The sequence below is a fragment of the Rhinolophus sinicus genome, linkage group LG04 (genome assembly GCF_036562045.2).
Source record: "Rhinolophus sinicus isolate RSC01 linkage group LG04, ASM3656204v1, whole genome shotgun sequence".
Taxonomy (NCBI): domain Eukaryota; kingdom Metazoa; phylum Chordata; class Mammalia; order Chiroptera; family Rhinolophidae; genus Rhinolophus; species Rhinolophus sinicus.
Genome location: NC_133754.1, coordinates 131590433 through 131618144, shown reverse-complemented (window position 1 = coordinate 131618144; position 27712 = coordinate 131590433).

The following is a 27712-nucleotide window of genomic DNA, read 5'->3' as shown; positions in this document are numbered from 1 at the left end:
GGATTTCTAAAAAGTTTTTAAAAGTTCTTAAAAACTTTTTAAAAGCCTCAACTTTTAAAAGTTCTCAAAATTCTTGCACGTTATATGAAATAGAACAGAATAAAGATATACAGAATTTTTTCTTCAGTTTTAATTTTTAAATTTCATAACAGATTTACTAAGGCTTTCTTGAGTTTCTGAGACCTCACTAATTAAACAAATATGGTTTACATGAATCAGCATTAAAACAATGGCTAAATCATCTTCTAAAGATGATAACCAATTTGTCTTCTAATGTACAATTTTAGTAATAGCAGACCAAAGAACTCAACTAACAGCCAGTATTCATAACTCAGCTTAATTGGCTATTAGCAGGTTCATCCTGTTGATATTGTTATTTCAGAATCCTCCACTCTTATGTAACAGTTAATTACCATTTGACATTAAAGATAACTTTATCTCACATTTTCTTCATTAAGACTCAAATTATTACCTTAAATCATTAGGTTTGCATTTACCGACATAGTTAATATAGATAAATGCACAATATTGGAATAATTTTTTAAAATATCCATTTAGTAATATAGCCTGATATCTCTTTTGTTAGATCAAAACACCAAAAGTGCAAAATAGTTTCCTCCCATTCACCCTGCCTCTCCCAACACATGCAGCCAACAGATGCCACATTATTAGGAATATAATTTGGAATTTGAATTGAGGAGAGATATTGCACCTGACATATTTGTGTGGGCTTAATTTCCTCACCTGAAGATTAGCAATGACATAAAATCCCAGATATCTTGAAAGGATTAAATAACCACCTGACATAACATGGCCCGGTCACCTCCCTTAACTTCACCACCTCCCCATAACCATTCCATGCCTGAGTTTTATACTGTTCATGACTTTTTTCCTCCAATCTCTCAGCTTCATCAGCATTTCCATTCAAAACTCAAAGACAACCTTATCTATTTTCTAGATTTTTGTAATAATCTCCATTGTTCTTCATCTTGCCTGACATTCAGTTATTTTTGGTAATGTGAAAACTCAACTACCCTTTCCCCCAACCAACATCTATTTGCTGATTAAATGTTTATATTGCAGAATTAAGTATGTAAAGAAGAGTGATATTTTTTTAAAAGTTAATGTAGCAGAATTTTGTTATGAAATTGTTTTCTCAGTTGTAGTCTAGTCATAAAAGAATGTCAGGTATCCAGAGGGGAGACAGGGTCATTCATTCTGAAGACAGAGATTTGTTTACTTCTAGAAGAGAATTAACAAGGCTTTATTTCCCAAAACATAGGACCTTAGAGTAAGTAAGTGGACTTTATGAGAGGAGAAGGAGTAAACTTTGAGAAATAAAGGAACAGGACCTTACATTCTAGTAAGTTCTCTGAGAATGGACATGGGAATGGAGCTGCACGTTTCTGTGGGTGGTAGAGACTGGAACTGAGCTTCAATGCTCCAGAAACCATGGCTGGGATTAGGCTTGTGGGAACCTGGTAGAATTGTCATTGAAATCCACAGCCTTGGCACCACAGTGAAAGTCTCCATGACCCAATGTGGTGGCAGAGGAGGACAGGCGTGTCCAACCCATTGTCAATTTGCATTGTACAGGGTGAAATATGCTGCACTGGGCCATATAATTGTGTTGCAGAAGAAACAAAAGTACTGAGGACAATAACCCTGGTCTCTTCCCCATTTTTCTAGAACTATAAAGCAGCCTGAGAACCTTGAACTTCCTTTCGATACTGGAAGAGCCATAGTATTTTGCGGTGCTTAACAAGAAAGATGTGTTCTGAGAAATGCATCATGAGGCGATTTCATTGTTGTATAAACACCACAGAGCGCATTTACACAAACCTGGATGGTACGACCTACTATACATCTAGGCTATATGGTACAGCCTATTTCATATAGGCCACAAACCTGTACAGCATGTTTATGTGCTGATTACTGTACACATCTGTAGCACAATGATATTTGTGTATCTAAACATATGAAAATATACATAAGTACAATAAAATAAGGTATAAAAGATAAAAAAATGGTACACCTATATAGGGTACTTGCCATGAATGGAGCTTGCGGAATTACAAGTTGCTCGGGGTGAGTCAGTGAGTGAGTGATAAGTGAATATGAAGGTTATAGGACATTACTATACACTATTGTAGACTTTATAAATGCTGTACATTTATTTAAAAAGATGTTCCTTCATTGACAAATTAACCTGAGTTTACTATATTTTTTTATTATTAAATTTATTGGAATGGCATTGGTCAATAAGATTATATAGGTTTTAAATGCACAATTCCATAATACACTATCTGCATGTGGTCCATTCTTTGCTCACCACCCAAAGTCAAGTCGCCTTCCATCACCATATATTTGATTCCATTTACCCTCTTCTACCTCTTCTCCATACCCCTTTTGCTCTGGTAACCACCATACTAATTTCTGTATCTATGAGTTTTTGTTTGTTTTGTTTATTTGTTTGTTGCTTTCTCTTTTATATCACACATATGAGTGAAATCATATGGTTCTGGACTTTATCCATTTGACTTATTTCACTTAGCATGATATTCTCTAGATCCATCCATGTTGTCACAAATGGCAGTATTTCATCTTTCCTTATGGCTGAGTAGTATTCCAGTGTGTATATATATATATATATATATATATATATATATATATATATATATATATACCACATCTTTGTTATCCAATCATCTATCAAAGGACACTTTGGTTGTTTCCATGTCTTGGCCACTGTGTAATGCTGCAGTGAACATAGGCGTGCATATATCTTTCCAAATAAATATTTTCAAATTTTTGGGTAGATACACAGGAGGATTGCTGAGATATACAGTAGCTCTATTCTTAATTTTTCAAGGACCCTCCATATTGTTCCCGTAGTAGCTGTACCAATTTACATTCCCAATAATGATGCATGAGGGTTCCTTTTTACTTTATCAAATATTAATTTCTTTTAAACTTTTTGACACTTTTATAACAACATTTACAACACAAACACATTATATTTTGTAACAGCATTTAAAACACAAACACATTACATTTTGTAACAGCATTTAAAACACAAACACATATAGCTACACAAAAATATTGTCTCTCTGTATGTCCTTATTGTGTAAGCTTTTTTTTTTTTTTCTTTTTTTTTTTTCACTTTTTAAACTTTTCTGTTAAAAACTAAGACACAAACATATACATTAACTTAGCCTACACAGAGTCAGGATCATCATCACTATCTTCCGCCTCCATATCTTGTTCCACTGGAAGGTTTTCAGGGGCAATAACAGGCATTGAGCTGTCATCTCTTATGATGACAAGGACTTCTTCTGATTCCCTCCTGAAAGATCTGCCTGAGGCTCCTCTTGAGGAGATGTCACTCTTTTCAGAAATATGTCCATGATGGTTTTCTTGGTTTGTTTCTCCTTCTCCTTCTCTTCCTCCCCCCGCTTTCCCTCTCCTTCCCCTTCCCCTCCTCCTTCCCCTCCTCTTCCTCCTCCTTTTTCTTCTTTTTATCATAAATTTCCTTGTAAGCAGATAATGCTCCATGAACATTCCCCTCTGCTAAGAGAAAACTTTTGGTGTTGGTATCAATGTTTTCAAACTTTTTAAGGAGCTTGCTGAGGTCAGAAAAAGCTTCTAAGCCCGTCACTGTAAATTTTCTTTAGGGTTCTTCTTTTTTTTCTTCTTTTTCAATTTCCTTCTGTCTTGACTCTTCTTCAGATATGCATTCCTGTTCTAGTTCCAAAACTCCTCTTAGTCAATTCCACGTGAATGACTTCTAGGACTTCCTCAATATCATAATCACCCACACCCAGGGTAAAGTGGTATTCCACCTCAACCACAGCTTTGTTGATTTTTGCAATCTCTTCATCCTTAGCAAATCCTCTGAAGTCATGGATGAACCTCTTGAGTGTCTTTTTCCTGATGCCATTCATACCTTCCTTGGTCACATCACCCCATACCCAAGCAAAGTTCTTGGTACAGTCATAAATATTGTAATTCTTCCAGAATTGCATCAGTGTCTTCCTCAGTTGTAGCAAAAGCCTAGGCAAAGTTTCCTCAAGTAGGAGGGAGAAACATAATGCTGACATTGGGATAAAGGTCACCAATTAAAGGAGGATGCCTGAGAGCATTATCAACAAAAAGCAAAATCTTGAAACGTATGTTATTCTCCAAAGAGTACTTCTCCCTTTCACTGGCATAGCTATTCAGAAGAGCTTCTTGGAAGAAGAACTGGGCCATCCATGACTTCTTACTGCTTCTAGCATGCGCTCTGGAAGTGTGTATTTATTGATATGCTTGAAGGCCTTGGGGTTCTCACTGTGCCAGATCACAAAGGTTTTAATTTATAGCCTGAAAAATTGCCCCCAAGAAAGACTGTTATTCTGTCCTTAAAAGCCTTGAAACCTGGCCTTAACTTGGCATACTTATGGATGAAAGTCCTTTGAGACATCCACTTTTAGAATAGGGAGAGTTTCATCCATATTGAACATGTGCCCTGACAAGTAATTTTCCTCCACAATCAGCTTATCTAGAATTTTTAAAAATTCATCTGCCTTCACATTAACACATGCAGACCCAACACTCATATTCACATTATGTAATGAATAATGATTCTTGAAACTTTTAAACTACCCAGAACTAGCAGTAAATTCAACATCATGGTCAGGTCCAGCTTTTTCTTTTAGTATCACAGACAGATGTTTTGTTTTGACTATGATCATCGCAGTTCTGAGATTGATATGGCTCTGTGTCTGGTCTTCAATCAGGTTATTAGAAATTTCTCCACATCTGACATAGGCCCTTCTCAAATTACTGTTAGTCTCATTGTCTTTAATGAAGTAGATCCTGTAACAGCTTCCATCACTTTGTTCTTGTTCTCTTATGGTGGAAAGGGACATGCTTGACTGGAGAGAAATAACCATCACTGATTTTCCAAGTTTGTAGTCCTTACTCCCTTTTAATTCTGTTTCCAGGTCAGTCACTCAATGTGGCTGCTTACTGGCGTCAGGGCCCAGGGCAGGATTCCCCAAAATGTCCCACAAATGTATACTGATTATTTCAAATTAAAATCACTTGAGAAGCAAGCAGCAGGAACAGGAGGATCTCTCTGACTTTCCTCTGTTTCTCTAAATTCAGGAAGTAAATCTCCATGTGACAGGTGCCCTCACTGCTCCGGAGAACTGAGACAACATCACAAGAGTTTTAAAAAATTCACAGTCAAAAAAAAGCCAGTAAAAACAAACCTTGTAATGCCTTTATTAATTTTCTACCTAAGCCCAAACCTTGCTTAGATTCCTTTCTAACGAGGAGTAACTTTCTTTGTATTGTCAACTTTTCACAAATTTATTGTTTTTTTGTCTAAAAAGATGCCTAGTTCAATCATTTCTTTGAGTCTCATTTCCTGGTATGAGCATCACATTGTGATCTCCTGTGGGCATGTATTAAATTGTTTTTTCTCTGATTATTCTAGTCTTGTGTTTATCATCAGTCCAGCCATTAAGAGCGAAAGAAGGGTAAAGAAGGGTAATTCTCCCTTTCCCCAACACTGGCAACATTAGCAGTGGATTTTGTACACATAGGGGCCATGATGGATGAGCAAAACAACATGAGATTACATCAAGCACAGGAGAACATGATGCAATCACGATATGTGTTACACAGGAGGTATACAAAGCTTATGCCCATATAACATGGCATATTGTTTTGCAGCAATTTTTATTTTATTTTAATAAGGAAAAGGAGTACCCCCTAAAATAATGATTAAAAAGTATATTATACTAAATATGTAAACTAGCAACACAGTCGTTTATTATCATTATCAAGTATGTGCTACATACTTTTATTTTACTGACAGCACAGTGGAGTTGTTTATACCAGCTTCACCACAAACACATGGTAATGCATTGTACTATGTATGACTTTACAACAACTACGATGTCACTAGGCTATCAGAATATTTCAGCTCCATTATCATCTTATGGGAGCACCATGGTATAGTCGGTCCATCATTGACTGAAATGTCCTCCTGTGGTGCATGGAAATTATGACTTATTTTATTGATTTTGGTTTGGAGCCATATTTGGTATGATTTTAAGTATTAGAGAACTACAATATTTCTTGCCGTTCAACTGCTGTATTATAATTCATATTTGTTTCATAAGTCTGGTATTTTGTTTTTGTTTCTAGTTTTTTGTTATTTCCCATTATACCTTTGCAAGGCTCACACATCTTACATGTTCATTATTAAACTTCTTAAATATATATTTCAGAATAAATTATGATTATCTTAGTTCTCTTTCTCTAGACATAAAATTGCTCTAATTGCTAAGTATTAGCTACATCTCTGAATCTTTTCACAATCCACAATTTTTCTTATCCTTGAATTAGGGGACATAGAATTATGTCAATGTGTAAATTCCATTAGATAAAACATGATAGTGTAAACCAACAATCCCTTTATACTTGCTATGGTAAAATAGTATTTAAGCCTATATAAAAGTTGTATCAAATAAGTAAATTTCTTGATTAAAATTATTTTGCCCTGTAAAGAAGTACTAAAAGATATTATATGAAAATGGCAAGTAAAAGTTCATTGAAATATTAGTTATTTTTAATTAAAAAATATTTAAAATATATCTTACAAAGTCTAAGAAAACGGAGTTGGATACAATTTTTTTTATCTCCTGATCACTTATTTTGTAATCTTTTGGAACCATCTGTTTTCTTTGCACCCTAAAAATCAGTTTGCCTACAGAAAATCTAGACCAAGTTGTGTGATATAAACATTAATACAAGCATCAAAAAAAGAGATAAAAGGTAATGATAAATTAGAATATGAGGATAAAATAGTTAACATAAAATAAAATACTAAAGAATATGCAATTGAAAAGAGGCAGGAAAGTGAAAGTAAAATGAACAAAGAACATATTGAGAAAATAGAAAATAAGTAGCAAGGAGGCATACATAAACCCAATCATACTGATAATTACAGTAAATTTATATTGTTTTAAAAGGCCAAATACTAGGAGATAATCAAAATGGTAAAAACATGACTGAACAGTATTATGTCTATATGTAACATATAAAGTCAAATATAAGTTAAAAGAAAAAGATGGAAAATATAAAAAAAAAAAAATCATAAGAAAGCTAGTGTAACCATATAACTATCAGACAGAATAGATTTTGGGATAAAGAACATAGTACCAGTAAAAAGTATTTGGCACCCAATTTCCAATGTGATGGGAAGGGATAGTTTCTCACAAACCACAAAGCAATTGTTTGGACACTCAGCACTATCTATCCAGAAAGAGCATTAGGTCCCAGTTTAAGAGCTCAGTGCTAAAAAATGAGCCCCTTGTCTCCCTCAGATGCTCATTGCAATCCCATGTTTATCACTTGTGCTTCTAACCAACCAGCTCTGGATTACAGGTTCCAATGACCCCACCTTGGATTCAACTGATTTGTTAGAGCAGCTCACAGAACACAGAGAAACTTACTTACTAGATTATAGGCTTATTATAAAAGAATGTTACTCATAAACAGCCAGAACAAAGTGATGAATAGGGCAAAAAGTGGGGAAAGGGCACAAAACACCCATGCTATCCCTGAGTTGCCCACTCTCCCTGAATTTCCATATGTTCTCCAACATGAAAACTCTTCCAGACCTCTCATTTTTGAGTTTTTATGGAAGCTTGTTTACATAAGCATGATTGTTTAAATCGTTGGCCATTGATGATTGAACTCAATCTCCAACCCCTCTCCCCTACCAGGAGGTTGGACTGAAAGTTGCAACCCTCTAATCACCTGGTTGGCTCATCTGGCAACCAACCCCCCACCATCATTAGGATATTTCCGAAAGTCGTCTAATTAGCATAAACTCAGTGTGGTGAAAGGGCTTGTTATGAATAACAATGCACCCATTTCACCTTTATGGCTCTAAAAGGATTTCAGTAGCTGTAGACAAGGGACCAACTATTATAACAACAGATGTTCCCATACCTCTGTCATTCAGAAAATTCTATGGGTTTTGGAAGCTCTCTGCCAGAAATGGGAGGAAGACCAAATTTCTTATTATAAATCACAATATCACAAACAGTAATAAAGAACATTTCATAATGGTGAAAGAATCAGTTCATCATGAACATATAAAAAGCCTAATAATAAGAATTCAAAATACATGAAGAAAAAACAGACCCCTATTTCTCACTGCCATCTTGTTCTCTCTGACATCTCCCTGTTTCTCTTTGTGTCTCCACAAAAAGAAAAAAAAATAGGTATCTGGATTCCATTTGATCTTGAATAATTTTACAGTGTTAAAAACAAAATTAACTGAGCTTAATGGCTTTATTCAATTGTTACGGATACCAGGACTGGAAAGAACCCAAGCGGCACTCACAGTTAGGAAAGTCAGCTTTATTACGCCGGTAGGCTCAGCAGGATCCTTCCCAAAAGACTGAGCCCCTAGCAAGGTTTTGAGCAAGTTTCTGTGGGTCGGGGACTTCCTTGAGTTGGGGAAGGGGTAGGTGTTATCTGGTGATTGGCTTGGGGTGTGGCTTGGAGGGGGTTATGCAGAAGTGGGCTGGGTCTTAGGCTGGGGACCTCTCTCTCTGCTCAGGCCACCATTTTAGCTCAGTTCCACATGGCAGGGAAACATTTTAAGGTCAGTTTCCCCATCACAATGATTCATGAATTGGGCAGCATCCAATCTAGCAGATAGAATGGAGCTTGGAGTTGCTGTATAAAATGAGACTTTTATAAACAGAAGGGAGCAGTAACAAGGAAATCATACTGACAGATAGATAGAAATGAGCAGAAGAGAGACCTAGCTCTGGTTAAAAAGCCCCTTGCTGCAGCTCCTACTTGGGTCAAGCCCCCTTACAGCTGCCCTCACTCAGGGCACCAATGCCTTATTAGCCCAGCAGGATTCCAGGCCCCCTTAAATCAAAGGGGTACGCTGCTAAAAGCCAGAAAAGATAGAAAGACATCCCACTTATCAGAGTACACATCCTGCTTGTCAGGACCACCAATACCTGACCAGCCCAGCAGAATTCCAGGCTTACACATACCCCTAAATCAAAGGGATATGTTCACACATATCCCTAAATCGAAAGAATGTATTGTTAGAAGCCAGATACGGGGAGAAGACATCCTGTTTCTCAGAGTCTACATCCTGCCAATCAGGACCATTTTAGTGAGCTTCTCAAACAAATCCTAAAAAGAAAATTGACAGAATTTGCCTTGAAAACCAAAAGAAAGGACTGGACACCTCAGTGAGAGAGGAAGAGAAAAAAAGAGAAGTGAGAGGGGGAGACAATTCTACCCAAAGAAACAGAACACCTTCACACAATGTAAAGAGGGGCTGCTTCCCTCTCTTGGGTCAGCCCGCTCCACGTCTAGGAGTGTTCTTGTTTTCACTAATAAATTTCTCGCTGCCCTATGCTGCACAAAATCTGTCTCTCGACTGAATTCTTTCCTTCAAGAAGACAAAGAGCCAAAGTGCAATGCCATTCCTGGTAACATCACTAAACATAAAAGCAAGATGGTTATTGCAAAGTCACTTTCCTTTAGGGGATGGCAGGCCTTTACCCAGCAGATTATGTAACTAGTGCTGATCAAGCAATTCCTGATTGACTGGTTTAAGATCCCATTTATGGGAGAGCCAAAAATGTCATTAAGTTAAATTTAGGTTTGGTCATGTGGGACTTAGCATAAGTGACTCCATTTGGGGCCTGTTGTCTTGTTTTTAACAACCGTACTGGTGAAAATGATGTACTTGCTGTTCACTCTTAGTAGTATTTATATATATTTAGTGTACAGGTAATAGGAAATCAAATCTCCTAAGAGCTTAACTCTTCTTTCACATTCAATCTATATGCATTTAGTATTCGCATTTCAGAGTATTTAGAACAGCCATGTATTAATTTTTTTTCAACATATAGACTAGAAGGAGTCCATTAAAGCAAGTTTTTGTTTGTTTGTTTCTGAGTCATTATAAAATCCATTTATTTTTCCACCTAAAAAATAAACTAATCAGAAAACCTCACATCCCCAAACAATGTAAATTCTTCTAGAAGATTTTTATCCATGCTAAGCATCAGATTGTCTGTAGTTTTAACAGGCAGAGTGGGACTCCAAAGCCATTTAATCAAAGTAATCAGAAGTGTCACCTGCAGGATCTCTTAAGGGAAGCAGAATTTGCCATCTCAAACATATCTTTTTGGCATAAGGATTATCTAGAGCTGGTTATTTTTAAGAAACAGCAGATACAAGAGAAGCCCTGAAAATCAAGTAAAAGTTACCCTTTTTGTAAGAGATATTTACATTTGTAAGGAAAATCTCCATTTGGAAGGATGTCTTCCTCTCTGTACCAGGAAGAGGAAGATGATTAAGCCTCTAGAAACCTTATCAATGGACAAGACAATGACTTAAATCTGCATTACAACCTTACCTTCTTTGCTGTGATTTTCCTGGTAAGCGCCCATAACTGGCTGCCCTTCCCCATCTTTCTTTTGTCTTTAGATGAAGAAGGTATTTAAGGTGATTGGCTTGAGCCATTTCTGGGAGTTATTCACTATTCCCAGGTATCTCCCTTGTGTGCAAAAGGTATACATGCTGTTAAACTTATGTTTGTTTTGCTCCTGTTAATAGGTCTTTTATCACAGAGAAATCTCAGCCAAGAACATATATGGGTAAATGAAAATGCATTTTCTTTCCTTACATCTCCATAAGTGATGTTGCTGCACTTTTATGAGGATTGAGAACCACTGAAATATAGAAACACAGTTTTAAAACTTAATATTGCTTTAAAAATTTTGTTCAGAAATATAATGCTGTTCTGTTGACCAAAATATAAGTGTAATAGCACAGGGCCATCTCACCTCAACTCTGCTCTAACTAATCTTACCTCTGTTATAAATGAGATTGATGACTGCTTTCTCATGTGTTAATACTCCCCTAATTTTGACTCGATGAAAATAAATATATCCAAAGACCTGAAATTCTGATTTATTATGTACAAATATTATTTTCAAATACATAAACCTAGATTTCACATTCTATTTTATAAATATGCGTAATATTCACCTGAGAAGTATATTTTAAGTGTCTCTGCTCAAAAACAGCCACTGATCCATATTAAAATTAAGTGAATACATGACCTGATTTCTGAATTTCTTAAATCAGGCCCCTAGCATTTTGTGTTTGTTGGATAAATTATGCTCTACAATTTTAACTTTCGTGACTATAAATTTAAATTTCAAACACTAATGTTTTATCACAATAGATTTATATTCTGTACTTGGCTGATAGAGTAGATCATTTTAATGCTTTATATGTTATTTCATTTTTCATCCAGAGACTGTTATAGATGTAGGAAAAACAACAGGAGTAATTTATATTGATATCATTTAAAATCTAGGATTTTCTACATTGGACAAAATTATGTTAACACATCCATCGCCCTACTATAGTTAATAATACTGCATGATACACTTCAAATTTTCTGAGAGTAAATCTTAAGAATTTTCATCACAAAAAAAATTGTTAAATTTTTTAAAGAAAATGTTAAATGTAAAAGATTAAAGGTTTTTCAAATTTATTTTAAGAGTTATGGGAGCTAAAGTTTGAAGACCATTATTCAAGCACTCAAGTGAGTCAACATCATTGTTGAAATGCAGATTTGTCATCTTGCTACCAGAGATTCTAATTGCTTGAGTCTATGCTTGGAGTTTAGAAATCAACCCCTTTAAGAAGCTTCCAAATAGATTCTAAAGTTAGTGTTCTTTTGATTAATCTTTGAGAAATGCTATTTCTCTAAGCATCTGCTTTGCCCTCTCAAACTACCTCTTTCAGCAAACAGGATATAATCCTAGAAAACCACAACTTAGCAGGTGTCCTAGCCCAGATCTCCAACACCCAGGACCCACCTAAAGTCTATGTTAGGATGCCAAATATACAATTTTCTCTCTTAGTCCATTTTACGCTACCCAGCTTGCTCCCAAAATTACAAGATGTGGCTGAATAATTGTTCTCTGACAGATTTCTTCCTAAGTGGTTAATAAATATGTCAACCCAAATATTATAGAAGTATAGGTGTTTTTTATTATTTTAATTATTGTAAAATAGGCTTAAATCTGAATAAGTATTCATAATGCACCAAAACATGTATCACCAACTATTTATACATTAACATAGTATATGGAAACATTACATTTGTCTTACTTTGGTTTTGGTGATAAGTAAATACAGGGGACAAAAAGCACAATTGAATTCATAGCTCAAAAGTTGTATTTTATAATGGTATAAAAATATGCCATTATAAAATACAAATCTTTGAGCCCAATCAAAAAGTTCTAGTATTTTAATGGAACTCCTAAGTGTTTTACTTTGAATGTGATCTAATTATCCATCTCATCTGTCTGAATGACAATGTCAGACTTACAAAGGACGATGACCATCATTATTAATCTTTGCTAAGGCACCTACTTATTGATTGAGGAGTCAAAGGAACATGTCACTGTCTCAAGCTCTATTGACTGGGGGATTAGAGGTCAGACCAGAAGGAGAGAGTGATGTACTAGTGAGAAGCAAGAGATCTAGAAAATAAACTGTCACTCATGGATTCTAATGAAACAGCTTCTGTATTTATAGAACTGAGACGAAAAATAGAGTAGATAACTTGAAGAAAGAAGCATGATTCGGCCTTCGAAAAAGATAATAATAAGGTTGATATTATAGATAGGATATACATCACTTCCATTTCCAGTTGCTCACATCTTACATTTAATAACTTCCTCACTGGATTTCTTGCCATTTTTTTTAATCTCCTTATATTTACCTTATATATTGAGGACAAAGTAATCTTCTGAAAGTTATTTCTTTGTTAAAACCACTACAATGAAAATCTCCAGCATGTTCCCATTTAGCTATTAACTGCAATCTAAATTGCTTGTGATAACAAGTCCCCTCATTATATGGGTCCTAACCAAGTCATCAGAATTCTTCCGCAACGCATTTCAACTAAAGCCTTTTGCTCTAGGCAAGTTTTCAAAGTTCACATGGTTTACTTGGAATAGTACATCTTTTTATTCATCAGTAATTCAAAATACACTTTAATGCAATGTCTTTTCTGATGCTTTCTCAGATCACACCATCCTGGAAAGACTTATCCCTTTGATTATCTTAAGCCACTTTGTTGTAACACTGATATGGCACATGTTATATAGTAACATAGTATCTTTTTTGGTTTTAGTCTTTTAAAAAAAATTATTATAACTTTCAGGTGTACAAAACAACATAATTATTAGACATTTGTACCCCTCACAAAGTGATACCACCCCTCCCAGTCTGCTACCCCTCTGACATCATATGCAGCTGTTATTATACAATTGACTGACTATATTCCCTATGCTGTACTTTACACTCCATGAAAAAAAAAAAAAAAAATATATATATATATATATATATAATTATAGTTGACATTCAATGTTATTTTACATGAACTTCAGTTGTACAACACCGTGGTGAGGAATCTATGCAATCTATGAGGTGATTCTCCCAATAAGTCCAGTATCCATAGTGTCTTTTACTGTAACTCTGTGTGTGAATGCACTGATACAATTTCATGGGAAGAATCTATGACAGTTAATCTAGTACTCAGAGGATAATTAATAATTTAAGACACGATAAGACATATGGAAGCTCAAGAAAAGATACAGAAACAGAAAGGGCAAAGGCACGTGTACACAGCAATGTATAGGGTCCCTTGCTTTCATGAGGCAACTGGCAGTAGAAAGAAAACTGAATCAGGTCATATATCATCTATGAGCTTCCATGTATTCATCTATAAAATGAGGACAGCAATGTTGTGATTATGATACATGAGATTACATTATAAAAACAGAGCACAGTTACTAACATGCAGTAAATGCCCATTTGCTCCTAGTTTCCTTTGTTTGCCTCCTTCATCTTACCTGTTTCCCTAACTGGATTAATTTGCACAACTTAATAGTACTCAGGGTTTCAATAATTTTAGAGTGTTATTTTTTAACAGTATAAAAACAACTATATTAAAATTAGGCAAAACATACATTCTAGTCTTCTTTTAGCTAGAATTATGATCTTGTACTGTTAGTTCACTTCTCTGTCACTCATTTTCTTCAACCCTAACGTGAGATTAGGTACTTCTAAATCTTCCAGCTACAGCATTCCATGATATTCTCTATGGTATTTTCCATAGGCAAAATAATTCCATTATGAAATACATATGGCTCCTTGTAGGCGAAAGCCATTTTCGAAGTATTCATCATGCTTCTGGGTCCAGTCCATTTTATTCTTGCCTAAAATTACATCAAAGAAAATGATGAGTAGTCCTGGATGCAGATATGGGTGGATTTTCTGTGAAGCCAAGAAAGCTCAAACTTCAAGACCGCTCGTTTGCGTGGATCCCTCCCACACAAGGTGTTTTTAATGCTTGTGGCAATCAACTGATTCTAAAATTTATAATTCATTGTGTGTGTGTTTTTCTGAAATTCTACTTAAATATTAACATTTGTAACTAATTTTCAATTTATAATTTCCTGTTCTTCCTAACAAAAAACCACCCAAATTTTAAAAGATACGGATCCACCATAACTTGGATCTGCCCTGTTATGGGCACCACCATAACTTGGTCCCTGTCAACTTAACATTCTTTCTTGAAATGTACCATTAGGAGTATAACTAAGTAAAGAAGATAAAAATCCCATGGCCTACCAATGCATATGTTAATATTTAAAATATATACTAAAATTTAAGAGTTCAAATGAAATAAACATTGACTGCATAAAGCATTTTGCTTTAAATGGTATGGTATGGGGTAAAATATGCGTTGTTTGGGATAACATTTCATAAATACTTGTTTATTATTAGGCATTTTCAATTCCTAAACAAACAAAAAAATCCCTCTTAAATACATTTGAATGAAGGAGATGTTTAAAACGTATTTCATAAATTCTAAGAGATACGTTTTTAACCCAATTTAACATTTCCTAATTGATGGTCTGTGGGCCAAGTAAAGTTTTACCCACACATGTGAAAACTTGGCTAGTGCTCCTAATGGCATGATGGGCAATGATAACTCTTAGAATTTTCAGTAAATAAATATTTTGAGAATCATTTGAAGAAGGACTATAATTCCAGGATATTGTTTCAAAATAATCCACGATAATTCTGCATGATTTAAAAAATGTGTCTATACCTTGCTGGTGGGAATGCAAAATGGTTCCATTACTGTGAAAGACCATGTGGTAGTTCCTCAAAAAATCAAACATAGAATCACCATATGGCTCAGTAATTCCAATTATAGATATCCAAAAAATGTTGAAAACAGATACTGAAACAAACACTTGTATACACATGATCATAGCAGAATCATTTGCAATAGGTCAAAGGTGGAAAAAAGCTAAATACCCCACAATCAATAAATAGGTAAGCAAATTATGGAATCTGCATACTATATAGTATCAATCGGCCATAAGAAGGAATGAAGTCCTGAAACATGCTATAACCTCGATAAACCTCACACACATGTAAATTAAAGAAGGCAGACACAAAAGGTCACATATTGTATTGCTTATTTACTACTTATTTTTGGATTTAAACAAAAAGTCAATATGTCAACCAAATACCAACCTAAGTAGCATAGGGAGCATAATCTGGTTAATTGCTAGTGTAGTCTGAGTATGTTTAGTTTGTAATACCAGTATCAACTATACCACTGATATTGTATCTATGGTTGGATAATGATAAAACAGTTAACTCAATATCATAGAAATCTTACCCAGTTTCTCAAAAATGTCATGCCAAATAGGTAAATAAACATGCATGGCAAACAACTGTTCTCAAATATACAATACTTGACTATTGCCATTTGTATGCACAATGCTTAGTATTTTGAGAAAGTCATATAAATTGTCTAAAGTTTATACTAACAAGATATACATAGCACACATCAAAATCAGACATCTGAACACAATTTACTTATGCCTATTGATTTATTCTACGGAGACATAGACATGTCTCAGATGTCACTGAAATATTTAAGAATTTCTGTGCAAAATGATTTTAAATTTAAAATGAATATGGCTAATGAATTGTGCCAATTCTTCTATGTTCTTCTCGGAGTGTGTATTTCAGAGAAAACAAGGACATGATAATTCTTGAGAAGACCCATTGTTTTCTCTCCTCAAATTTTGGCATAGGTGAAACTATTGTATTTATTTTAGAGAACATTATCTCTACTTTGAATGTCCTATTTCTCTTTCTACATCTATCATCTATTTGATAATTCATCTGTAAGTTATGTTTAGACAGGATAATTTTAGCTTGTTGATGATAGCTGTATAGGAAAGGGACTTCTTGTTCATTTAAGAATATAGAGTTTTTAAAAATGTGTTTCAAGATTCAAATAGGCACATTTTCCTCATGAACAGATAATAGATTTGAGGAATATTTACTAACAAGTTTATATCCTTGCTTGGTTGTTTCTTTATAGTCAATTCAACTGTAACTACTTCGCTAAAAATGGTGACTAGATCACGTATAATAAACAATAAATTCTTAAATGTTGGAAATTAATCAAATTAAAATGAATATGAACATTTGTATAATTGTGAAACTATGGAATAATGGGATGATTGTATTAAAATAAATATCACTGTTTTAAAAATATTCCTTTGGAGATTCCAAAGGGAAAATTCATTCCTGAAGTTACCCATATATTCTGTTTTCTTTGACTGTAAGTCCTAGAACTATGGAAGGAACACTTTACAGAAATGCAATATAAAATGTTATCTGCATAAAACATAAAGGTTTACCTAGGCTTAAACTCTACAGGTCTATACTATACCTGTTTCCCAGTAAATTTGCAGCTGTGATATTTAAAATTTTGTGGTGATTTGTGGTTCTTTATATTTCCGTTGTCTTCTATATTCACAGTGAAATTCACAATACACAAGCAGCAAAATCTTGTTAAAATACATACATGTCTCAGTTACTTCCAAATACCAAATTTGTGACTCAAATATCATGGGACTTTTATACAGCCAAATTATCTATGTAAATAAAAATGTTTTTCATGGAAATTAAAATAAATAAAATTTCAAAATCAAATGATTTTTGGAAAAAGAGTGAAACCTTACTCCCAATTTGAGAACTGTGTTCTTTTATTAAATATAATTAAAGTTAGTGAGCTTCAATGATGTTGTAGTGAGTTCTGGTAGCTTCCGTATTTCTCCTCACAGTATATAGAAAGATGAAGAATAAAGGAGTGTATTTCTGCTTTGGTCTGATTTTTTCCCCCCAGAATGTTCACATAAACTAGCAGGATATTCTGTACTGCTTTTTCCCTTCTCTATTTATCCTTTATACACATATTTAGGAATCAAAAAAAGTTAATTTTTACATTAAAAAAACTTGCCTAAAGTAGTCTTTTGAATGATATTGTTATCTAATGAAATATAAGCAAGACTTGTTTCTTTCCATACTGTCATGTAAAATGTTAGTTTCCCTGCATTACTTTTTTTAAAATTTACAATTCATTTTTTAAAAATTATTTTATTTATTTATTTATTTATTTATTTATTTATTTAAGGAGGTTACAGCTCACAGTGGCCCATGTGGGGTTCAAACCAGCAACCTTGGTATTATCAGCACCATGCTCTAACCAACTGAGCTAACTGGCCACCCCTGCATTACTTGTTAATGGGAATGATAGTAGGATTTATATTCACTTGTTCATATTTCCATTCTCTCCCTCCCTCCCTCTCTCTCTATATATACTAGTTTATTTAATATGCTCTCTCAACTGCTAGCATAGTCTGCTAGTGTTCTCTTGCATTTCTATGTGGTTTTATAACTTCATTTTCTCTCCCATAATCCCTTTTCACTCATTAACAATATTGTTTCCTGTACATGATGGTAAAGGGAATGGTATTTTAACCTCTTTGGGATCAGAGTCGTTTTCTCCTTTGAATTCAGATGAAAACTGATTTGTCAATGTGCAGTGCTCTGCAGCTTCCACTGAATCTCCATTAAACATCTCCTTAGGAGTTGGGAAAGAGATAAGTTTGGTATTTAAATTATTTCATATCAATATGAAAAAATATCCCTTGGACTGTGATATACTTAAATTTCTACTGCTCTCCTTTTCTCTTTCAAACATAAGTAAAAATGGAAATTTTTAACTAAGTAACTATTCAGAAAACAGAGGAAGATAACCCAAATATTTATTTCATGCTTGCTCTTCTAATACTTTTTCGAAAACTTTAAAACTTGAAAGATTCAATCAGTTCAAGATGATTCCTCTTTAACAGGTGGCTAAATTACATTTGTGGCTGCTATTTATAATTTTCTTATAGAAAATTTATTGATTCCAAGGGCATTATGAGTTATGAAAAGTTAGCATGGCAAGAAAAATAGTACAGTTTGTATGAAAATATTTGAGAACTAGAAATTAAGTAACCATTAATACATCTCAAATTATAAGTTTTCTTAACCTGGCTCTAACCACATGTGGGTTTGTTCTGTAGCCTCAGAATCTTATATTAACCTATTCAACTCACACAAAAAAAAGATTTCAAATTATTACTTTCAAATTATTTTCTTTTGAAAGCAACAAACGAACAAAAACTCATAGACACAGACAATAGTTTAGTGGTTACCAGAGGGTGGGGGGGAGGGGAGTGGTAGATGAGGGTAAAAGGGATCAAATATATGGTGATGGAAGGAGAACTGACTCTGGGTGGTGAACACACAATGCAATATATAGACGATATATTATAGAATTGTACACTTCAAACATATCATTTTACTAAGCAATGTCACACCAATAAATTAATAAAAAAGTTATGTTTACAAAGAATTATACAGACAAAATAAATGATACATTCTACTTTTAAGTGGATTTGTGAATTGATGGATACTAAATATAGTTGTGCAACTGCAAAAAACAATTTAAATGCATTATAAATTATTTGTTTTTTTTAAAGTCTATGGGGTGGTAAATTCTATTAACTAATAATTGCTAAAATGGTCTACCAATATATTTTTGTAAAGTAAAAATGAAAAAAATTATAAGCAGAGGAATTCTGGTTCAATTCTATCATCCAAAGACCTTGGAAGTTATCACTTATATCCTTACAATGATGAGTAAAAGCTGAAATTCAATTATTAATATGTTTTGAGACCCATCAAAGAACTAAGGTTTTAGGCCAAACTGCCATTCCAAAATCTGGAGACACAGGTGCATCCAGAGAATCATAGCCAAAATATGCTAGCCTGTGAGCAGAAACAAAAAAGGATAGGAATATTTAAATTATAATTCCTATAAAATGTTAGAGGCTGGGTGTAGATTAGCATTAGAGTGAGAAATTCCTATAGACTATAATATTAGAAAGGCCACCATATTTTCTAAAGGGCTTTGGCTTCAGGAAGCCTACCAGGTTCTTACTCTAAAGATCTGGGGGAAAAAAAAAATTCCCTCATAGCTGTGGCAGGAGAATGGGAAGCATAATCATTGTTAAATACCCCAAGAGCCTTCTCTGTAACAGAGGCCTATTCCTCAGGAAAAAAATCTTACTCCAACCCTAATATTATCTGGGAGAAGGCCAATTCTCCTACCACAGTCTGCTCTAACATTCCTGTCTCACCTAATGGGAGTCAACAAGTGCCAGGATTTTAAAAAAGAGAGTATGGGGCAAGGGAGGAGGATGCCATACCACTGGAGAAACACTTGTGAAAATTACAGGCCTAAAACACAGGCCAATTAAAACACTAAGATTTTTTTTTTTTTTTTTTTTAATGTATTGGGGTGACAATTGTTGGTAAAATTACATAGATTTCAGGTGTACAATTCTGTATTACATCAACTATAAATCCCAGGGTGTGTTCACCACCCAGAGTAAAAAACACGAAGATTTAATCTGAAGATTATAGAGCACTCCCACTCCCTGTACCTTGCCATAAGACAAGCAGGTTCCCATGTAATAATAGTGGAATACAATGGAATGAGCTGCAAGACACAAACCTTCTTTGAAAAGGAGAGCTTAGAATAGTCAGGGTCAAGGGATAAGACAAAAATAAAGAACATTAGAAGAATTTAAGATTCTGTAACCTATAACTCCATCAAACATTAAATAGAGCACAAATTCTAGAAGTCTATTTCACATAAAGCCTATTTCATCAGTATCTGATACAAACTGTCTATGTTTCGTTTCAACAAAAAACCATAATGCATGCTGAATGGCCAGGAAAAAACAAAACAAAACAAAAAACACAGTCTAAAGAGCAAATCATTTAACAGAACTAGATTCACACATGCCTTAGACCTTGGGATTACAAAACAAAAAAACAAAAAAAACAAAAGAAAAGAAAATAATTTTAAATAACTGATTAATACATTATGGGCTCTAAGGAAAAAGTAGTCAACATGTAAGAACAGATTGGTAATATAATCAGATATGAAACTGTAATGACTCAAAAGCAAATGCTTGAAAGCATAAACAATGTAACAGAAATGCAGATTGCCTTCAATGTGCTCATCAGCAGACTCAACATGGCTGAGGAAAGATTCAGAGATATTGAAGATAGGAGTAGAAACTTTGCATAGTGAAATACAAAGAGAAAAATGAAGAAGAAAAAGCAGAGCAAAACATCCAAGATATACAGAACAATAATTCCAAAAGTTGTTAGATAGGTATAATTGGAATGACTGAAGGAAAAGAAAGAAGAGACGACAGAAATATTAGACATAGTTATAGCTGTGAATCTTTAGATTTAGGAGTTCGGAGAATGCCACTCAGGATAAATACTAAAAAGTTTTGTTGTTGTTGTTGTTGTTCTTGTTGTTTTTAATTTTACACTTATGCCTATCATATTCAAAATGTAAGAAACCAAAGACAAAGGAAAAGAAAAATCTTCAAAGGAGAAAAACACCTATCTATAGAATCACAAAGATAATAATTACAGCAGACTTCTAATCAGAAACCATTTAAGATAAAACAGAATAAAGTGAAACATTTAAAGTATTAAAAGAAAAATCTACAAACCTTGAATTCTGTATCCAGGGAAATGATCCTTCAAAAGTAAAGGAGAAATAAAGACATGAAGACTTCCTTAGACAAACAAAACTGAAGGAATTCACTGTCAGCAGATATTGCAAGAAATGTTAAAAGAAGTTCTTTAGAAAGAGACCAAAAAAAAAAAAAAAAAAAAAGAGATGAGCACCTGGAAGGAATGTATGAAGGCAAATAAAATCTTTCATTGCTCTCATTCTGTTTGAGTTTAAAAAATAAAGATTTGCTAAAAGTATAATAGCAACAAATATTTGATAAATGTAGCATTTTCATAAATAAAAATAATGAAGCGATATCACAAGGGGTGTGAGGGAGGAGCTAAGAATACTGTTTTAAGCACCTGCATTACTCATATACTATTTTTTGAAGGTGGACTTCTAATAGTTTAAAATATATAATTTTAATTCTAGGACAATCTTTAAAAGTATTAAAAATAAGTATAATTGTTATACTGAGAAAAATAAATGAATCATAAAATTTCTATTAAAACCAGATTTGGCAGAAAATGAGTGTGAAAGAAGATATCAGGAAAACAAATGCAACAACTAAAAAAGAGTCACAGACATTATGGATATTAACCTGCTATACAAATAATTACTTTAAATGTGATTTCTCTATTATAGCAATTAAAGTCAGAGATTATAAGAAAATGTATTTAAAAATCCAACTATGTTAACTAAAATAAATAAATTTTAAATATAAATACTCAAATAAGTTAAAGTAAAGATATACCATGCTAACACTAATCAAGAGAAAGCTGGGACGGCAGCCTATATTAAGTTCAGACAAAGCAGCCTTCAGAACAAGAATGATTACCAGGGATAAAAGGAGCATTAAATAATATATATATTTTTTAAATGTGTCATTTCTCCAAGAAGACATAACAATTTTAAAGGTGTATGCACCTAAGAACAAAGCATCAACATATGAGATGATTGGAAGACTCACTTTTGTTAAGATAACAGCTCTTCCCAATTTTATCTATAGATTCAGTGTCATCCCAACCATGTTGATTTATTCCTGGTTTGAAAGCAAGTTTCACATCTTAAATTAATTCAATAAAAACCATATCAATAGGCTAAAGAGTAAAATTATATGAGCATTTCAATTGATGCTAGAAAAGCTTTTGGTGAAACTCAAAAGCTTTTGGTGAAACTCATTTGTGGTTATAGAAAACAAATTTTGGCACACTTTTTTTAGTAGATATTTTAAAAGTTGGTTCTAAAGTTTATATGGAAAGGCAAAAGACTTAGAAAAAATAAATTTGAATAACTTATACTAACCAATTTTCAGACATACTACAGTAAAAGTTATAGTAATAAAGACAGTGTTGTATTGGTAAAATATTAGATACCTACATAGGTGGAAGAGAAAGGGAATTTTGAAATAATCCCACTCATTTTTAATATAGTTAAATCTTGTACCATATCCTACATTCCATTCTGTAACCCCTGAAGCTCCAAAATGATTTTATTTTGATTTACATATATTAATGTCCAATCTTTGTGCTATAAAGTTCTATAACTTTTGACAAATGTATGTTGTCATGCAAACCATAGTTACTGTATTATACAGAATAGTTTCACTGCCATAAAATTACAGTGTATTTCACCTATTCAATACCTTCCAGTCCAAATTTGTGGAAACCATTGAAAAACCATTGGAGAATCAAAACTGTACACTTTCTAAAAGAAATAAAAAGACAATATCTATGCAACCCGGGGCTGGGTGACAAGTTTTTGGATATAATACCAAAAGCCCAAGAAGACAAAATTGATGTTGGACCTCAGTAAAATTAAAAAACAAAAAACAAACAAACAAAAAAACCACAAACAAACAAAAAACAAAAGCAAGCAAACAAAAAACAAAACAAACAAACAAACAAAAAATTACTGTGTGGAACACACTATTAAGAGAATGAAAGATGAGCCAAGACTGGGAGAAAATATTTGCAAAAACACAGATTTCATAAAAGACGTGTATTTAAAATATACAAATAACTTATGAAAATTCAATAAGAAAACAACTCAATTAAAAATGGGCAATAGATGTGAATAAACACCTCATCAAAGACACACAAATAGCAAATAAGCATATGAACAGATGCTAACCATCATTTGTCTTTAGGGAAATGCAAATAATATAACAATGAGATACCACCGCACATTTGCTAGATAGTTAAAAAGAGAAGTACTGTTTATTTTCAAGGATACTGAACAACAGAAACTCTCATTTATTGTTGGAAATGCAAAAAATGAGTACAGCTACTTTGAAAAACAGTTGGGAATTTCTTGCAAAGCTAAACATACAACTACAATTTGGCAGTTGCACTCCTGGATATTTTCCCAAATAATTTGAACAGAACACTTAAATCCACAATAACACATGCACACAAATACTTATAGCAGGTTTATTTGAATATACCAAAAAGTGTAATCAGTGTATATTCCTTCAATAGGTGACTGGATAAACAAGTATGCCTACAAAAGAGGAGATCCAAGATAGCAGAGGAGATAAATATTGTGCTTGTTTCATCACATGAACACATCAAATGTACAACTAAACTATAGAGCAAACAACCTGGAGAACCATCTGAAGTCTACCTGAACAGAAGTTTTATAACTAAGGATACAAAGACGAAGCCACTGGCCCTACACTCAGGTGTGGCAGTTGAAAATTGGGAGAGATATCTCAGCCACAGAAGTTCCCCATGAAGGACTGGGGGACCCCAGCCACCCACACCAAGCTCCCCAACTTGGAGTACTGGTGCCGGAAAAAGAAGCGCCCACAACTTCTGCCTGTGAAAAGCAGTGGGAATTCCCACCAGGTGGGATGGAAGGCTGCGGGAAACCCAGACATCCTCTTAAACGGCCCACGCAGGCACTCACCCTGGGCTCCAGCGGAGGGACAATGACTCTGGGGGTGTCGTTGACGAATAGGGAGAACTCAGTTGTGTAACTCCAGGTCAAGGATTGGAGGGACAAGCCCTGTTTTCCTGTGTAGGTACCTTCTCCCATGCAGCTGGCAGGCCAACGCCATCTTTCCTGTGTTGAACCCTCCCCCACAGGCCAAATCTGAATCTGATTGGCCTGGTGAACTCTGTTGTTCCATCCTGCTGACTCATTGAGACCCTGCCTCACCCAACTTGCAGCAGGAGGCTGAACCTTACAGAAGCCAGCAGGTGGCAGCAGGCCTTGGAGTGTCCTGGCTTTTTGCAGAGCTATCCCAGACCAAATACTGGTGACTGCTGTCTTCAGTTCATAGTGTGGCCTCTCCCACACATCTCCAGGTAGAGCACAGTCAGCAACCAACTATGGATTGCTTTGTAGCTCCTACCAGGTACTCCCTGGTCAGTCACCGGTAGTGGGTGACTTGGGCCTGCACCAGAGACCCTCCTAAGAGGCCCTAGAATCAATATACTTGGAGGCTGCCTTCAGATCACAGCAGAGTACTACTCAATTAGCCCCTCAAGTGGCACACCGAAAGTGGTACCTCAACAGGTATCAAAGCCTGCTGTGGGGAATTCCATTCCATGGGTTAAGTCTCCTGCACAGCAGCCCATAAGCTGTGAACGTGGCCAAATGCCACAGCCAGCCAGCCTGAGGGTCAATCCCACCTACTGATGTGCCAAGAGCAATCAAGGCTCAACTATAACAGGAGAGCACACACAAACCACACAAGGGACATTCCTGGGGCACTTGGCTCAGAGGACCAGGAAGACTGTGCCACTGGGCCCCACAGGGCACCGACTACATAAGGCCACCAGACAAGACAGGGAGATGTATCAGCCCTACCTAATACATAGAAACAAACACAGAGAGGCAGCCAAAATAAGGAAACAAAGAAATACATCTCAAATGAATGAACAGGAGAAAACTCCAGAAAAAGAACTAAGTAAAATGGAGGCAAGCAACCTACCAGAGACGGAGTTCAAAACAATGGTTATAAGGATGCTCAAGGAACTTAGTGAGAACTTCAACAAAGAGATAACAAGCATGAAAAAAGATGCAAAAAGCATTAAAAAAAACAACCAGTCAGAAGTGAAGAATACAATAACTGAAATGAAGAATGCACTAGAAGGAATCACCAGCAGAATAGATGAAGACGAGGACTGAATCAGTGATTTCTAATAAAAATCTTAAATAAATAAAAAGTATGTAACAATACCATGCTATTCAGCAATAAAAAAAGGAATGACCTAGTAAATCACGAAAGATGGATGAATCTTAAATATATGTTGCTCATTTGAAAGAGCTGATTTAAAAGGCTACTCACTGTATGAGTTCATTTATATAATATTCTATAAACATCAAAACTATAGAGATGATAAACATATCAAAGTTTTACACAAATTTGGGCCGGAAGGTATTGAACAGGTGAAACACACTGTAATTTTATGGCAGTGAAACTATTCTATAGAATACTGTAATTATGGTATACATGACAACATGACTTTGTCAAAAGTTATAGAACTTTATAGCACAAAGATTGAATCTTAACATATGAAAATAAAAATAAAAATCATTTTTTAGGTCCAGGGGTTACAGAATGGAATGTAGGATATGGTACAAGATTTAACTGTATTAAAAATGTATGAAACAACCTCACTGAAGGAGGTAGGGGGAAAAGAGTTGGTCTAAGTAATTTTAGAAATGAGTGGAGTCTATAGGTCCTATAATGAAATATGCAAGGAACAGTATGTAATCACTCTACTTGAGTTGATAAAGCTTTTTCCCATAGATGTAAGGGTTAACAATTCTGAAATTACTATGCATGTATAATGGCACTGAACAATTAAGTAAATGGATGGCAGATGGTTGGAGCCAGGTTTCTCTGTTGGAGTTGGAGCTTACAGCAAGAGGGCAGAATTATCCATATGATAATGGAATAGAATCAGAAACATCAGTATGAACTCATAATTGACTTAATATAGGTATAGGTGGATACATATAGAAATAATTATAGCTATACTTACATACGTGGGTTAGTATACACACATATATTTCCTTGCCCTAGCAACTGATTTTGCCTAGAATCAACAACACTCCCATAATAATGAGCACCTGAATGTCCACATTGTGGTTTTTAATATCCTTCAGTAAAAAGAACCAGGGCTTCTTGGAGAAATGACTGATTCTGGACTGGGGCAGTAAGTATTTAGGATGAGCCTGGAGCAATTGTAGTGCCAGAAACTGAGGAAGTATCATAAAAACCACAGGGATGTCAAGGAGAAACAGGAGTCAAGTGAACGAGCTTGTGGTTGATAATGTTTCTGTTAAACAGCTGAGTTAAATCTAAATAGGTGTTAATGTGGTTAAAATTTGAATATAAAATAAAAATGGGATATTCTCCTGAAAAATATACTACATAATAATTTACTATTAGTTATACTAAATAACGGTAATATGACCATTTACTTATAGGCATTTTTGAATTGCCAGAAGAAATAAAGACTAAAAATAAAGAGCTTAAGTATGCCTATAAAAATTAAAGAATTCATTGGTACAATTTAAAGTATCAAATACAATTTTGAACACTGGATTTCTCCCAAAAATCACTTACACAAAGCAAGCATAGCTATAGATATCTGGATTGACACATGGATAGACAGATGATGATACGTAGATAGATAGGTAAGTAGCTAGATGGATAGCATTATTTTCTGAAGTTTTTGTGTAGAAAGGTGAGTACTATTCCTATAACAAAGAAATGAGGCTAATATTTGCAAAATGACTCTTTCCAGCCTAAACCCTCCCTCTTCCTTCCCTTAGTGATGGTCCATAGTATTTTGGAATACATATAATAAAGCAGAAATTGTTTAACTGACAGAATCTGGAGAAAGAGATCCTACCCACCAAAAGATATGAGAATTCTGATAAAAAATCTTTGGAACGTAGGAGAACAAGTGAGGGAGAAATTTGGGTTTTCAGTTTAAAACATGAATTGTTAGTTAATAATTAATTTGACCAAGTTATTCTTGAATTGGCTATAAGGTTATCAGCTATTTCTCAGAAATAATTGCTTAAGGTTAAAAAAAAATAGTTGTTTCTGAACAATAAATATATTTTCCTGCCAAATTTGAGGATTCAGCTATACATAAATGATAAACCATCGTTTTGTCTTTTATTCAGGCAACAAAGTAGAAACCAAAGTTTAATTCTCGGGGTCTGAGAGATTAGTTTTTCTCTTTAATACGGGTGACTACATATGTGCTAGCAAATTTTGACAAGCACAGCATTAATCCATTTTTGAAAACTATGGCTTTGATTTTTTTTTTTTTTTTTTTTTTGTCATTCTGGTTGTTCTCTCTAGATGTTCTCTATTGCTCTCTACCCAGCAAGTTATATTTCCCGTTAAGAAATGCCAGGCACAAGAGTGCAGTTATGATCCTTAATCTTTATTTTATTTTGCTTTTTCCCTGTTTTGTTTTAATGCAGCTTTGAAATTTTAGTAGCTCACAAAAAATGTAATTATGTTTATCTTTTATTTTTGTGTTATTTTAAAAACACAGTGTTTGAAATTATTTTTGTTGTTGTTGTTTTTTTATAGCTGAACAGGTGAAAATTAGTATTCTTTTTCAAGCTTAATGC